This window comes from Tyto alba, unplaced genomic scaffold, assembly GCF_018691265.1.
Source record: "Tyto alba isolate M040663 unplaced genomic scaffold, T.alba_DEE_v4.0 Super-Scaffold_27, whole genome shotgun sequence".
NCBI classification, from domain to species: domain Eukaryota; kingdom Metazoa; phylum Chordata; class Aves; order Strigiformes; family Tytonidae; genus Tyto; species Tyto alba.
Genome location: NW_024881301.1, coordinates 6424029 through 6437423, shown reverse-complemented (window position 1 = coordinate 6437423; position 13395 = coordinate 6424029). Strand labels below are relative to the sequence as shown.

General features: G+C 43.6%; 1 protein-coding gene across 3 annotated transcripts in view; it reads right to left on the bottom strand.

Annotated features, from left to right (window-relative positions):
- The window catches only part of KCTD1 (potassium channel tetramerization domain containing 1), a 104188-nt gene that overhangs the window by 70400 nt on the left and 20393 nt on the right, over nucleotides 1–13395 (bottom strand). Inside the window, exon 1 of one of the 3 annotated variants that reach the window (XM_042798191.1) lies at nucleotides 158–263. The exons of 1 other annotated variant lie outside the window; for it this stretch is intronic. The gene's annotated coding sequence lies outside the window, so the exon portion shown is untranslated. Of the gene's footprint in view, nucleotides 1–157; nucleotides 264–13395 lie in introns of those variants that run through there. One more of the 3 variants, XM_042798192.1, reaches the window with a different exon arrangement.

Below are 13395 nucleotides of genomic sequence, written 5' to 3'. Positions count from 1 at the left end.
AATGACCTTCAGCTACCGGGAGGCAAAGCCGGGCTCTTAAAGGGGCCGCGCTCCCAGTGGCGGCGGCGGAGAAGGGGCGGGAGGGGTTGGGATGGATGGGGAGGAGGAGGCAAAGCCGCGCCGAGGGGGGTACCGCGGGGAAGGGAGCGGTACTTACCGCGCCCGCCGCTCACCTCGGGTGCGTCCCGTCGAGCAACGGAGATGGGCGCCGGGAGCGGGGGGGAACCGCCGGGCCGGCATCCGCCCCGGCCCGGCCCGGCCGTTCCCCCCCGCTCCCGGCGCCTGTCCCGCCTCCCCATCCCCGAAAAAAAAAAAAAAAAAAAAAGGCACTCCGCGCGTGTAGCGGCTCTTTTCGTTAGGGACGGACCGCCACCAAGCAGCTGGCACGGAGCTCGGCACGCCTCGCACCTCCTCAACCCTCTCGCACGTCCTCATTTCACAGTAACTTATAAACAAACATAGAAAAAAGAAAAAAAAAATAAACAAAAACCAACCAACCAAAAAACGCCCACAACCTAAAACGGAAAAAAAAAAAAAAAACCAACACCAAACCAAAACAAAAACAACAACAACTAAAAAAAAAACAACGACCAAAACCACCAACCAAAAAAAACCAACACCCAAAAAACTCGGGCTGTGCTTGCCCGGCAGCACGGCTCAGCCCTCGACGGGATGCCGCCGGGGCAGACCCGGTTCCCCGCCTGCGGGACCGCCGCACCTTTAACCGGGCGCCTGGATTTTGGTCGAGGGGCTCGGGAGGAGACGGACGCCGAGGGCTTTGCATCCGCGCGGCTCGGAATCCGCCCGGGAAACGCCGGCTGGGAGCCGCGGCGCTCGCCGGGCTTGCGGGAGCCCCGGCGAGGGAGAAACAAGGATTCGGGGGCTGACGGGCGCCCCTGGCCACCTTCTAGCTCGCTGGGGCTGCAGAGTTTAGGGCAGCCGGAGGGCCCTGGGCACCCACCCCCCCCCGTCTCCCAGAGAGCCCGGCTTCTTCCTCTGCTACCCCCTTCAGCAACGGGACAAAACCCAAAGGGACCCCCGTAGCCCACGCCGGAGAGCCCGGGAGTACAGAGCCGGACCCCGCGAGGTCGCTCGGGGGGGGATTTCGGAGACGGGAGCCCCCGAGCAGCCCGGGGGGGGGGGGGGGGGGGGGCTGCGGAGCCTCGGCCCTGCCCTCCGCCGGCTCTGCGCCCCCCCACCCCCGGGGAAGCCGTACCCAGCGGCACCGGAGCCAGCCGCCTCGCTGCACTCTCCTTACCCTTCCTTCCCTGGGAAGGGTCCTTTGCAGGGCTGGGCTCGGGCAGGGTGGGGGCATAAGCCCTGCGGCCCCACACCGCGGGCGAGGGAGCCTGTTCCACCCGCGACGGGAGGGACAAGAGGGGACGAGGCGGCCGTGCCTCACCAGCTCCCCGCTGGCACCACCCGCACAACACAAACCAAATCACCCCACTAAACCTCCCCGGGCCGCCTGGCCGGGCGATTTCTCCTCTTTTGCACGTTGAAATAAATATTCATTACGACTACTGGCTACACCTGAAATTATAGCCTTAATTGCAGAGCTGCTGGCCTGAGTTACCACATTTGCTGCTTACTCAGCCGTGGGTAATTGCTCAGCGCCGGGCCCCCGCCGCGGTGGTTGCCTGCGGGGGGGCCGGTGCTGAGCCCGGTGCTGAGCCCGGTGCTGAGCCCGGTGCTGAGCCCGGTGCTGAGCCCCGGGGCAGAGGCCGGCGGCCACGGACGGGGCGTCCGGGGCAGCCCCAGCCCTCGCCGTCCCGGCAAATACGGCATCCCAAAGAGATGAGCAAACCTCTTGAGCAAATTAGGCCAATTCGAAGCAAATAAGCGTTCCAGGAAGAGAGCCTCCTACTCCCAGAAAATAATTGAAAAGAAACCCGGCACTGTTATATTGATGTAAGCCTGGGGTAATTACACGGAGGTCAAAGTTGCTGCATGCACTAAAGTTGTGCTCACTCTGTAGTTTCAGAGTGGATTATGTTCCCTTTTAGGTTGATGACATATATATAATCTGGACATTTTTTTTTTCCCCTATGCACGTAAAGTGGATATAAACAACTCCCTTCCCCACCCCCACCCCCCATCCCCCCTTATATTCTATCTACAACCCAATCCTGAAACAGTCTCAAAGGTCTTCCCATGATGGACCAGATGCCAAAACAGATAGCTAAAAGTAGCAAGACCTTATTGTGGTTAAAATCTAAATGCCCCAGACAAGTTCCTTTTAGGAGCTAGAACAACCCACCCTAGAAGACAGAACTGTAGGGCTTGCAGCATACACCTTTTCAACAGAGATCTTTTTTTTTTCCTTTCCTGTTCCCATACGTGCTAAAAATTACATGATTGGCATTGACCTTTGATTCTGTTTTAAGATTGTAGAAGAGATGAAGCCACTTTCTTTTTTTTCTTTTTTTTTTTTTTTTTTTTTAAGAAGAGCTTTTCAAAGCTGTATGAGTGCAAAAGGTAATTGAACATTTGGGTTTTTTAACTTTAACAAAGATGAACACCAGGTTGACAGCTTCTGTACTTGGATGTTCATTTAATCACCGTTTCCTGATTACAGGAGGTGAACTATGTTGACAGACTTGGAGATGAATATGGAGCCCAGTATACTAATAGTAAGTATAAAGGACATAAAGAACTGGCAGTGAGGTCGGAGGGGAAAAATGTATATGGAGCATCCATATTACACACATCAATGGGATGCACTTCAGCAGCCAGGGGGAATTCAGAGAGTAGCAAGCGAGGTGTTTAGAGTGCTGCAGGTGCCCATAAGTGGGAAGACACTCCCATAAGGTATATATACCTGTATAACCTATATGTTTATATGTGTGTGTATATGTGTATATATATGTTATTTGCATATATATATGTTAATTTGTCTGTCTACATTCCTAAAGATAAAATTTAGCCTAGTCAATTATATTCCAGTAGTTTAAATCCTATTGTTCAACCTCTCAGGTTAGACGAGGTAATCGAATTGCATTCCGAAACTGCCAGAGTTGCACAAGGTTGTCTAATACAAGTTGGCATAATAACATTAAACTTACATCCGCTCCACCCTCCATGTCACTAATCAGAGTTTTATCCTGTCGAGAGGTCTGCATAGGCATAGACAGCATTCTCCCCTAGGACTCAAGGTTGGAGGCTGATTCTAATATAGGTCCTGTCCACACTTGGAGAATATGTTTCATTACTGCTGTCAGTAAAGAAGATGTAATACTTACAGAACACTAATAACACACCTGCCCCACTAAGGCTGCAACCCTGGACTGGATTGTCCTTCCTTGTGTATACCTGGAGATCAGTTCATATGCCACAGAATAACATGCCAGGTTAAAAAACAAAACCAAAAAACCTTCTCCACGAGTCAGTTGGTTTACAATAAAGGTAATGCTTGTAACCACGTTACCAAATAGTTTCAGGCCTTTCCTCATTTCTTTTTTAAGCTACTCTTCCCCCTGGCCCCTGGTCTCACTCCTGGCAAGCACAGAGCTTGCCAGAACCACGCTCCCTGACAATCCGACTATTGTGCTAACGCTCTCTGCGGCCTGATTCTCCTTCAGACTGACACGGGCTACTTCTCCTGTAGCCTCTGTAAGGGGTTATTTCACTTACAGACACCTAAGCCTGCCTGGTTTGGTGTTTCTTAGTAGGTGTTTCATCATGAAGCTTCACTAGGAACTAAACTGGAATATCCCCCCAAAGCCAAGAAGTGAAGAAAATCCACTGGGCTCGTTTGCTCCCTGGGCTCTCTAGGCCTCTAGAAAAGATTTAAAAAAACCAGTGCTTAAAACAAGCTTGTCGGTTAACCCTATGGCTGACCATGTGGCATCTTTTTAAGAAAACAGATTTTTCTCCATGTACGCTTTTATCGTTAGTTTAAATGCAATAAACATGTTCTTAAAATGTGTTAATATGTTTTCTAAACACAAGATATTTTTGCTGTAGAGACAGGCTAAATGGAAATCGGTATGAGAAATCCATACTGACACTACAGAACTAGAAGGCAAGTAACAATTGGGACTATTGGAAAATTCACTTAGGGAAAAAGCATGTCCTAGAAATCCTTCTCCCACCCAGAAACATGCAGTTTTGAGATAAGCTTTTTTAGCATTTCAGAACTGTCACTTCAAAATGCTAATTCCATTTTTATTTTACTCTTTTACTTGTGTATATGATATTTCTAGTTGTTTCATTACTTCTTGATACTAGGGACAGGTGATGATGACATATAATGTGCTATAATAGATTTTAAATCTCTTTTATTATAAATTTTTCTCTTTTAGATTAGCATCTCCTGTCTACGTGGCAATGAAATGGCTTTATATAACTCAACAAAGGAGACATTGATTTAGGAAAGCAATGATGTATCCATCAGCACTAAGTTGCAGCTGTTCTTAATGAATTTTAAAACACAAAAGCTATTTCACCTCTTAGATTGTCATATTATGAAATGTTAGTGGTAGTTGCGCATATCAAAGCAACAGCTACTACCGACACGTTGTGAAACGTGAAGGCAGCATCAAGCCAGCCGCCTCACAAAGTTCCATGGTGCCAATTGAAAGCATGTTTCTGACGTACACCCATATTTTCTTTTTTCCCCACAGGTATTTGCCGTTATTCACCTGACTTCTTTTTTTTTTTTTCTCTTTTACAAAACCAATATTTTTGTTGCTGAGGCCACGATTTGTTTCCTGATCGCTCCTTTTACAAAACAAACCAGAGAAAACCTGAGTCATCATCTTTGTAAGAAAGCACGCTTTTAGTGCTTGGCAAATTAAAAGTCAAGACTTTATGAATCATCATTATTTTCAGTGACAAGCAGCTGGAGCATTTTTGCTTCCAAAAATATAGAAGAGCTACATTGTCAGACCGCTTGGAGAGAGGCAGGTAATAAATTGCATTGCACTGCATAAAGGTTTTAAGGGTCTTTTAAAATGTGCTGGAGGTAAGTTGCCAGGAGATATATTAATGTTTTATTTAGCTGTGTTTTGGTTTATGTTTGTCTTTGCTTCTGTGGTGATGAAGGCACTTGAAACAAATTGGCTGGTCTGTGAGGCACAGCGGTAGCTGCTTATAGTTGCTCTCGCAGTTGTCTGGTCGCTTCTGTGAACTGACAACTGACAACAAGCAAGCCAGCATGTTAGTGGCATAATGTTTATCTTCTATGGAGGGAAAGGGCTCTTTCCATCCAGGCTGATAACTTAAGTTAGTTCTAAGTCCTTCTCAGCTGGGGCCACAAATTCTACATCAAGAAAGGGGAAATTTAGAAGGTGAGGGAAAATTAGAAGGACCAAGCCAGTAACTCAAGAAAGGAACTTCCAAAGAAAGATCCCTGTGAGACCACAAAGCCTTGTTTATAGGTGTTGTAGGTCTGTGTAAGTGAAAGTTTTCACTTTATACAGTGTTTTTAGTACTATATAATGGAGCATAAATGAATGCTGTATTGGATATAGAGTTCCTGAAATCCCACGTCCATTCATAATCTTCCAATAAAAATTTATTTTTAACTAAAAGTTCAGGCTGGAAGTCACACTGGGCTGGATGAAGTCTAGAAATGCAAGGAAGGATGATTGGTTTATGGCAACAGGGTCTGGCTGAGAAGGCTCCTTAAACATTCCATTAAGAAAAAAAGGAAGAAAAAACCTGAGTCCTTACAGTTTAACAAACAAAAATGTAATCTATTGAGACTCTGTTGTACAAAATGCACTTTCCACCTTGTTTCTGTACTGTATGGATTCTATCTTGTTTACTTTTTCCATCCCTATTGCATGACCCGAAGTTTCTGTGTTGCCACGGGCGTGCTGAGTGCCAATTCTCACGTGGGGCTAGAGGTAGGGCTTGACACCCTACAAAACTTATTCAAGCTAGGCTTTTCTCAGAGCTGGGGGTCCTCGAGGGACAGGGCAACAGCTGGTCTTCAGCACAGTGTGGAAAAGGGAATCTTCCTCTCACCGTTGGCTAGTGACTTTAAAGCCTCTTTATACCATGAATTCACTGTCAATATACTTTTGTTTTGACTTAGTGACTGAAATAAACTGATTATTCCCCTTTTCCACCAGTATTATGTCTGTGTCATAGTGAATTTAGAAATTCCTTTTCAGGTATTTATGTAGTAAAAACCCAAGCACCAATGGCCTGTCTACTTGGATTTTCTTTTCTCAATTGAGTTATCTCAGCTGGGTTGACACATACCCAGTTTAAGCAACTTTAAAACTGGGAGAGTTCAAACGAAGCCCACAGCGGGTGTAACCATACTTTTAAACAGTGTCAGAGCACCGCTCAGGTTGTCACCCAGACCCACCTTTCTGTTGCTGAAACAGTAACTTACAATTAAACACAACTCTCTAATTTTTGTACACCTTCCCTTCATTCTCCCCCATTTTATTTGATATGATATTTGCAAATCTGACCTGTGCAAATTTTGCACCTATTTTCTTTTAAACCATTATCTGGTCATGATGTTTTCTGGCCCTAGTAATGGAATGCCATATTCCCTTCTCAATGTGTGAGGTGCTAAAGCATCTCTTGTTATCCTGTGAGATCTAAACATACAGAAACTGTCTAAATTAAAATTTGTATCACAGACTGCACGAACTTGTAAAGCAGCATTTGAGTAGAAGAGAATAAATCCATATGTCATATGGAAGAAGAGTACAGGAATAAAAAAGTATAGCATGTTTACCGCCAGACCTTGTCAGCCCTTTATAGGAGCACGACTTGATTCATATCAAGACAAAAGTGATAGAACGTGCCAGAATATTAATAGGTAAGGAAAAGTTGCTGATTTTGATTTGACTGGTCCCTTATGCAAAAGCACTTTCACAAACTAAATGTTGCTAGTGTATGTGATTTCAGGTAAAAAATGGGGGAAATATTCAGGATACCATCAGGACTTTCATTTGAGGTTTAAAGTCTGAGGCCATGAAGTAAAAGACACCTGAAAGGCCTCTTTGCAGGTTGCTCCTGTATTTTGCTGTATTTTAAGTTATAGAGAGTAAAGCCTGGAAACGTAGGAAAACTGAAATGATTCAGAGGTAAGGTAAAGAAAATTTATAAAGTTTCGTGAAAAAGACTGGGTGCACTGGATGCACCTCTCTTGTTTTTTCAGCATCAGGTAATATTAAAACACATTAAAAATACCTTATAACAGCTGGTGAGCATCACTGTTTTGTTAGAGTATGGCATTTTAAAAAATACTTCTGCAACTGCTAAAGTGCAAAACTTTTTGTCTGTCCCTGAAGTTGTACCTTGCTTTGAATAGCCTTGCTTTTTTCTATCCATGAAAAAATTAAGCTGGGCTTGATTCAGAGTTACCTTATTTGAAGATCAAGGCTAAAATTCAGTTTCTTTTCACAAAACTAAAGGTGTCATCAAATAAATAAAAAATATTGAAAAAACCCTCAGAGCCAACACTTTGCATATTCATAGACTGAATTATTTAATTACAGGAAGGTAGTTATTTGCTAGTAAAGACCCTGGCTTTTAGGATCAATCTGCATTGTTAAAATAAGCAAGAAAAAAATTGTAAGCTCTTTTGCCTTGGACAAAACAAGGTCACATTTGCAATTTGCAGTGCATGATCCCTCCATTAGCAATCTTGGCAAAGGTTTATCAAGTTATTTTGAATAATTTCCTCCAAGTTATGATTGTGTCACTTAGTCTGTTATGGACCTGTCTCTACAGTTTACTCTGCTGTTTACCTGTGTATTGTCAGACTTGTTGATTGGTGTCAAAGGAAAAAAAGCTGTTTTTAAAATCAAAGCTTTGGTGTGGAAGAATATAAAGTGTGAAATCCAGACCCATTGCTTTCATTCTGGCTTTGGTGATCATAGAAACCTGCTGTAGGGCAGGACTAATCTGCCAGAAAATTATTATTGAGCCCTGGTAACTCAGATATATGTGCAGACTTGAAAATGTTGTTCTTTGTGCCAACTCCAGGTCCTACAAGAAGCTCACATGGTATCCTCCACCTGGCTCAGAAATATGCTGCATTCCACCATAAAGAGGAGGAAGTTTGTTAATTCCCAGGCAGCTGTGAACAATTTAATTTCTTTCCAAACAGCCTGACATCCTATTCCAATTGCAAAGTTTCTTGGGGGTTGGATAGTTTGAAGAGCTGGTGAGAGATAATAGGGCCTTTATTTCAAGGTCATTCCTACGGATTTGGCCTTGACAGTAACATCTTGATAACAGGGTTGCCAAATCTTACAGCCTCATTAAACTTGGTGGGTTTGGAGTTTCCTCCTCCATATGCTGGAATTAAGGGGTTGAAAGTTAGTGTTTGGAAGACAAGTCTGAAACCTTGAATTACTGTTCTGTAAAATCTGGGAAATCAGGTGGAGAACTACAGTTTTGTGATTTTAGGAAGAAGAAATCCCTGTGACTTTTAAGATAGGCTCCTTATTCTGAAGACTGGTGGCTGGCACTCCTGAAATTTCTTAGATAAACTTGCCCACGAGCACTGAGCTGGTAACTTGACTTGATTTTCTGGACAAGTCCCTAAATTACTGACTTCTTTTCCTCTCAAGATTTCTTTATAAAAAAAATCACAAGCCATTTTTGCCACTTCTTTGGTGCGATGTTGAGAAGAGTCAAAGAATCACAAGGAACTACTTCAAGAAATTCATACCCTGATTTCTTTGTGTTCTCAGAACTGATAAGTTTGTTCTGATTATTAGAAGGTCTCTGGATTCAAAAACTGTTGTATAGGTATTTAAGCCAGATGTGCTTTTAAACAGGCTTGCACCTGATATGGTTTCCATGGGAGCTGCTTGGTGCTTAGCCATTTGCAAACATGGCTGCTTATGTAGATAATTAAATTAGAGTTAGTGAACACAGTGTTCTTCTGAAAACCCGACCTTCGGTCTTTTATGTCAGGCTGGTAGAAGAGTGAAGGAAAATATATCCTCTCTGTGCTTTACATATTCTGTACGACATTTTTTTCCCCTCTAAAACTAGCTAGATGTGACTTTCAGGATACTTCTACCAAAACCTCCCACTATTTCACTGCATTTTCATTAGGCTACAGTTGGATTGTTCTGCCCAACTACAGATACAGCATTTATTCAGCTTAGTTTTTCTATTTTCACTGGAGTTCCCAAATTTTAAGATTTTTCTTTTTGTCCTGGTTTGGGCTGAAATAGAGTTAATATTCCTTTTCAGGGACTAGATGAGTGCTGTGTTTTGGATTTAGCTTTGGGTTTGGTATGAGAAGAATGCTGATAGCACACTGATGTTTTCAGCTGCTACCGAGACTTCAAGGACTCTCCGACTCCTCATGTTCTGCCCATGCGCAAGGACACGGGAAGCAGGGAGGGAGCACGGCCAGAGCACCAGGCCCTAATTGGCCAATGAAATATTCCATATCATGGAACATCATGCTCACTATATAGAGGAGGGGTGGTTGGGAAGGAGCTCTCTCGCTTCCGGGATTGCGATTGCGAGGTCTTGGTATCTCGGGGTCACTGGCTGGGAACGAGCTGGATATTGGCAACTACGTTGTGCATTGCCTGCTTATATATTTCTTTTTTTTTCTATCACCATCATTGTTCTCATTTTATTGCCATTATTAAACTGTTCCTATCTCAGCCTGAGAGTCTCCCTTCACCCCTCTAATTCCCTCCCCCATTCCCAGGTGGGGAGGGGGAAGGGAGGGTGACCAGCTGCGGTGGTTGGTTGCTGACCAGGCTCAAACCACGACACTTTTGTTCAGCAAGGTATACTGGGCTTGGCTTACACTAAAATGTTTAGTAATATTCTCTAAGAACTAGTTTTATTCCATCAGAAAGTACTGGTGTTTAAGAACTTAGGAATCTCAGTCATACATAAAGCGGAGAGACAGAATTACGGGAGCTTTGTTTGTGAAGCTAAAGGGATCAAAGCATCTGGATTAATTTGTGATGTTTTGGGGATGGGCACTGTATTTGAAAGGAAGTTCTAGGCTCAGTTTGTTAACCCATCACTTCAAATTAACTTGTCAGATATCAAACAGGGAGGGACAGGATTTTGTCTTCTGAATTCTGGTTTGGCCGCTAGTGGCTGGGATAATCAGGGCCAGGTAGAGAGAACCCTGCACGCTGCTGAATAAACTAGAAAAATCATGATGTCCCACTGAGGTCAGCAGCACTAATTAGCACCCATGGAAAAGAAAACTGCTTGAATCTGCCTGCAGTGCTTCCTGGCTTTGGCCACATCCAAAATCTTACAGAAAAATTATTCTGACGCTATATCATGGCAGAAACATGGGCTAACATGTCCCCCTAGGGTGTTTATAATCATTCTCACCTAGTGCGGTTGCTGAAATATTGTTGTTGGGAGGGTACAAGTCCAGAGGCTTTTTGGCCGCCCAACAGAGCAACAAGTCTGCCCATTGCCGGGGTACCTCTCTGCCCACCTCTTAAGCTCTGTGAGGTCCAAGAAGCCTGGTACTATTTTGGGAAGTCACGTTGAGAGTTTCAGCTCTCAGCAGTAGTACCAGTAACAGACAGAAGCTACACAACCACCTCCATGTTGGGGAAGTCTGTCAGGTCTTCATTTCTTCATGCCTTCTGAGTTTTCATGAAAGTTCTCCCTAACGCCATGGACAAATGCCACTGCCCTCCTTTGTGCTCACCCGAGAGACAGGCTGCTGAATTCTGGTTTTGCTCACGCACTCTGAAGGGCTGCCCCATCTCTCAGGCTTTATCTAGAGCTGGATGACCATTACTAAAACAACAAATATACCTAAACCCAATACTTTTTCAACATTTTTGGATATTTTAGTGGAGTAATACTTCAAGCTTATAGTATTTTTACTTTTTAATCTGCTGGACAATAGGAGAATTTTGAAATAAAGAAGTATGAAGAGTTTTCACCCCCTGAAAGCTTCAGAGAAGTTGAACAACATTTTTCGTTATAATTTGAACTTGAGCACTGCGATATTTGTATTAGGCAAGTGTCCTCCACATAGTACATCAGTAATAATAATTTTTTTAATGAAAGGTGGTAAATACTGGCCCTAGAGTAGTTTCTCAAAGTCCTATGCATAAATTATTATATTAATAGGCAGTAGGCAAGCTAGCACTTGCCTGTATGAAAGGTTTACCCTTCATTTTAACCTGAGAGAGAGAGAACTATTCCCCTCAATTTCTTCTGCTTTGCAGAAAGAACATGAAACAACCAAAAAATGTGAATGTTCTAAAACTTTGGATATGTTTTAAACCAGAATAATAAAAAACCCCAACCAAACAACGAAACAAAAAAATCACCTAAGCTGAAAATAGACTAATAAATAAGGAAACAAACAAAAACAGTTAATAAAACTTCTGCCTTGGATGATAAAAGAGTTTTACACAGTGCTAAAAGAGGATCTTTTCCCTCAAGTGTATCTAAAACATCACTGAATCAACAGAAGAGTAGCAGAAATGGGCAGTAGTTGTATTGTATCGGTATAACCAGTTTGAAAACATTTGGCTGGATAATGAAGAGGACACATTTGTCGTGGAATTTACTACAAAGCACATATTACCTAATACTGCAAAGTACTTCAAGAAGCACCCCAAAAGCAAGAAAGAGAAAACACTGAATCTAAGACCACTGGTCACACCTCTTCTTTTGCATCCTAATATGAAGAACATCCTTCTGTTCTGAGCTGATGCAGTCTGGGTTGACTCTTGAATCTGCCAACAGAGTAAGGTTTAGCAGATAGATTGGGGAAAGAAGAATTCAGTCTCAGCTGTTTTCAGTCATCTGAGATTTTGCAGTGATCCATGCCACACTGCTTGTGCTCACTGCAAAATATATACACCTTGGGGGAAAATATTAGTAATATGGGCACAAGAGTTAAATACTTTCCAGTAGAATAATCTGCATCACATATTTAGCTTAGTTTCCTCATGGAAGAAATAGGAAGTTCCCTTGTTCTGTGTAGTCAACCGTTATTCAGCTCACTATTATATTTTTAAAGGGCATTCTCAGAAAATAACAAGGATGCCAAGACTGCTGCTATGCCCTAATGATATATCTGAGACCTTAATGTTCCCCTGTTAATACAGAGCTCAGTCATGAAGATTTTCTAGGAGAGAGCAGGAACTCTAGAAAACTTCCCACCACATTTTCAAAATCAGCAATACCAGGGGGAACTCATCTTGGACTCATGACAAGTCTGACACATGATGAATTACAGTCATAACAAACAGACGTACAACTTCACCATGGGCATTACTCCTAAATAAAGACCTGCCCCCCAAAACTCCAGAAATCCAGACCAAACTGATAGCTGTCTCCTCTATTATCATCCTGTCTTGCTCCTCTGAATCACTGCCACAGCTGTATCAGGGTATATCTGATACCAGGATGTCAGGGATGGGCTGTGTTAACCAAGAAAATAAGCTGGAACAACGGTGAATAACAGGAAAAAGTGGGGGGCTAGAGTTGGACTAGAAAAGAATATTAAATGGTTCTGAAATTCCTTCCACTCAGGTTGTGCCTTCCTCCAACAATCCCTGCATGACCCCCAAGTCTGTTGGCAATTATTAAAACCTTTACAGCCCTAAAACCATCCTGTTGTCAAACTGTGTGCAATTCATCCTGTATTTTGCTGAGAGGAACATTTAATAGAAGAAGATGTGGTCTGGCTGTCTGTAGTTTCTTCCCACCAGCAGTCTGAGTGGATAGAAAGAGTCACAGTGGAAACATTCCCATGGTTCCAATCCATTTATGATTCTTGGTCACTTACAGGCATATTCATGAGCTCTATACCCAGAACAGGTGAACGCTTCTCAGTAGCACAACTAAATTTGAACTCTGCTGTCCTAGTGAGGGAGCAGTGGTGGACAGGGTTCAGGGCCAGAGCATATTTGATACAGAAAAGGGAGGGGATAGATGTGACAGGGCCAGAAAAAGGGTTCTGTAGAACCAGACTTCTGTCAGCCCACAGCTGACAAGAGGTGGGATCTGATTCTTTTCCCTCCCAGCAGTTACTCTCCCTTAGTGAAGGCAGAAGCAGGAGCAAGTCACATTTTCTAGGGCTCTGGCACTGGTGTTGTAGAATTTGGGCCAGAGATGGTTTGTTCCTCAAGGCAATCTGCTGCCTTCAGCAGCTCCTGCATTGCTAGATCCTCCAGTCAGCTCTCTTCAAAACCTCCAGCAACCTTCTCTCAAGTCAAACTGCTGGAGTCACAAGCAAATCTTAAGTAAATTTTCTGTGCCTGCAAAGTCAAGAGAGGATTTCTCTTGGGATGCTGATAAGGACTCTAAAAAGCAGTGCCAAGCAGCGCATCTCTGGAAGAGGTCACGAAAATGTTGCCGTTGGCAAACAGGGTCATTTTGCCCAGAAGGTAGCTGAAAGTGAACAAGAAGTCTGGTTTTAACACATACCAAGGCTTCCTGCATTTG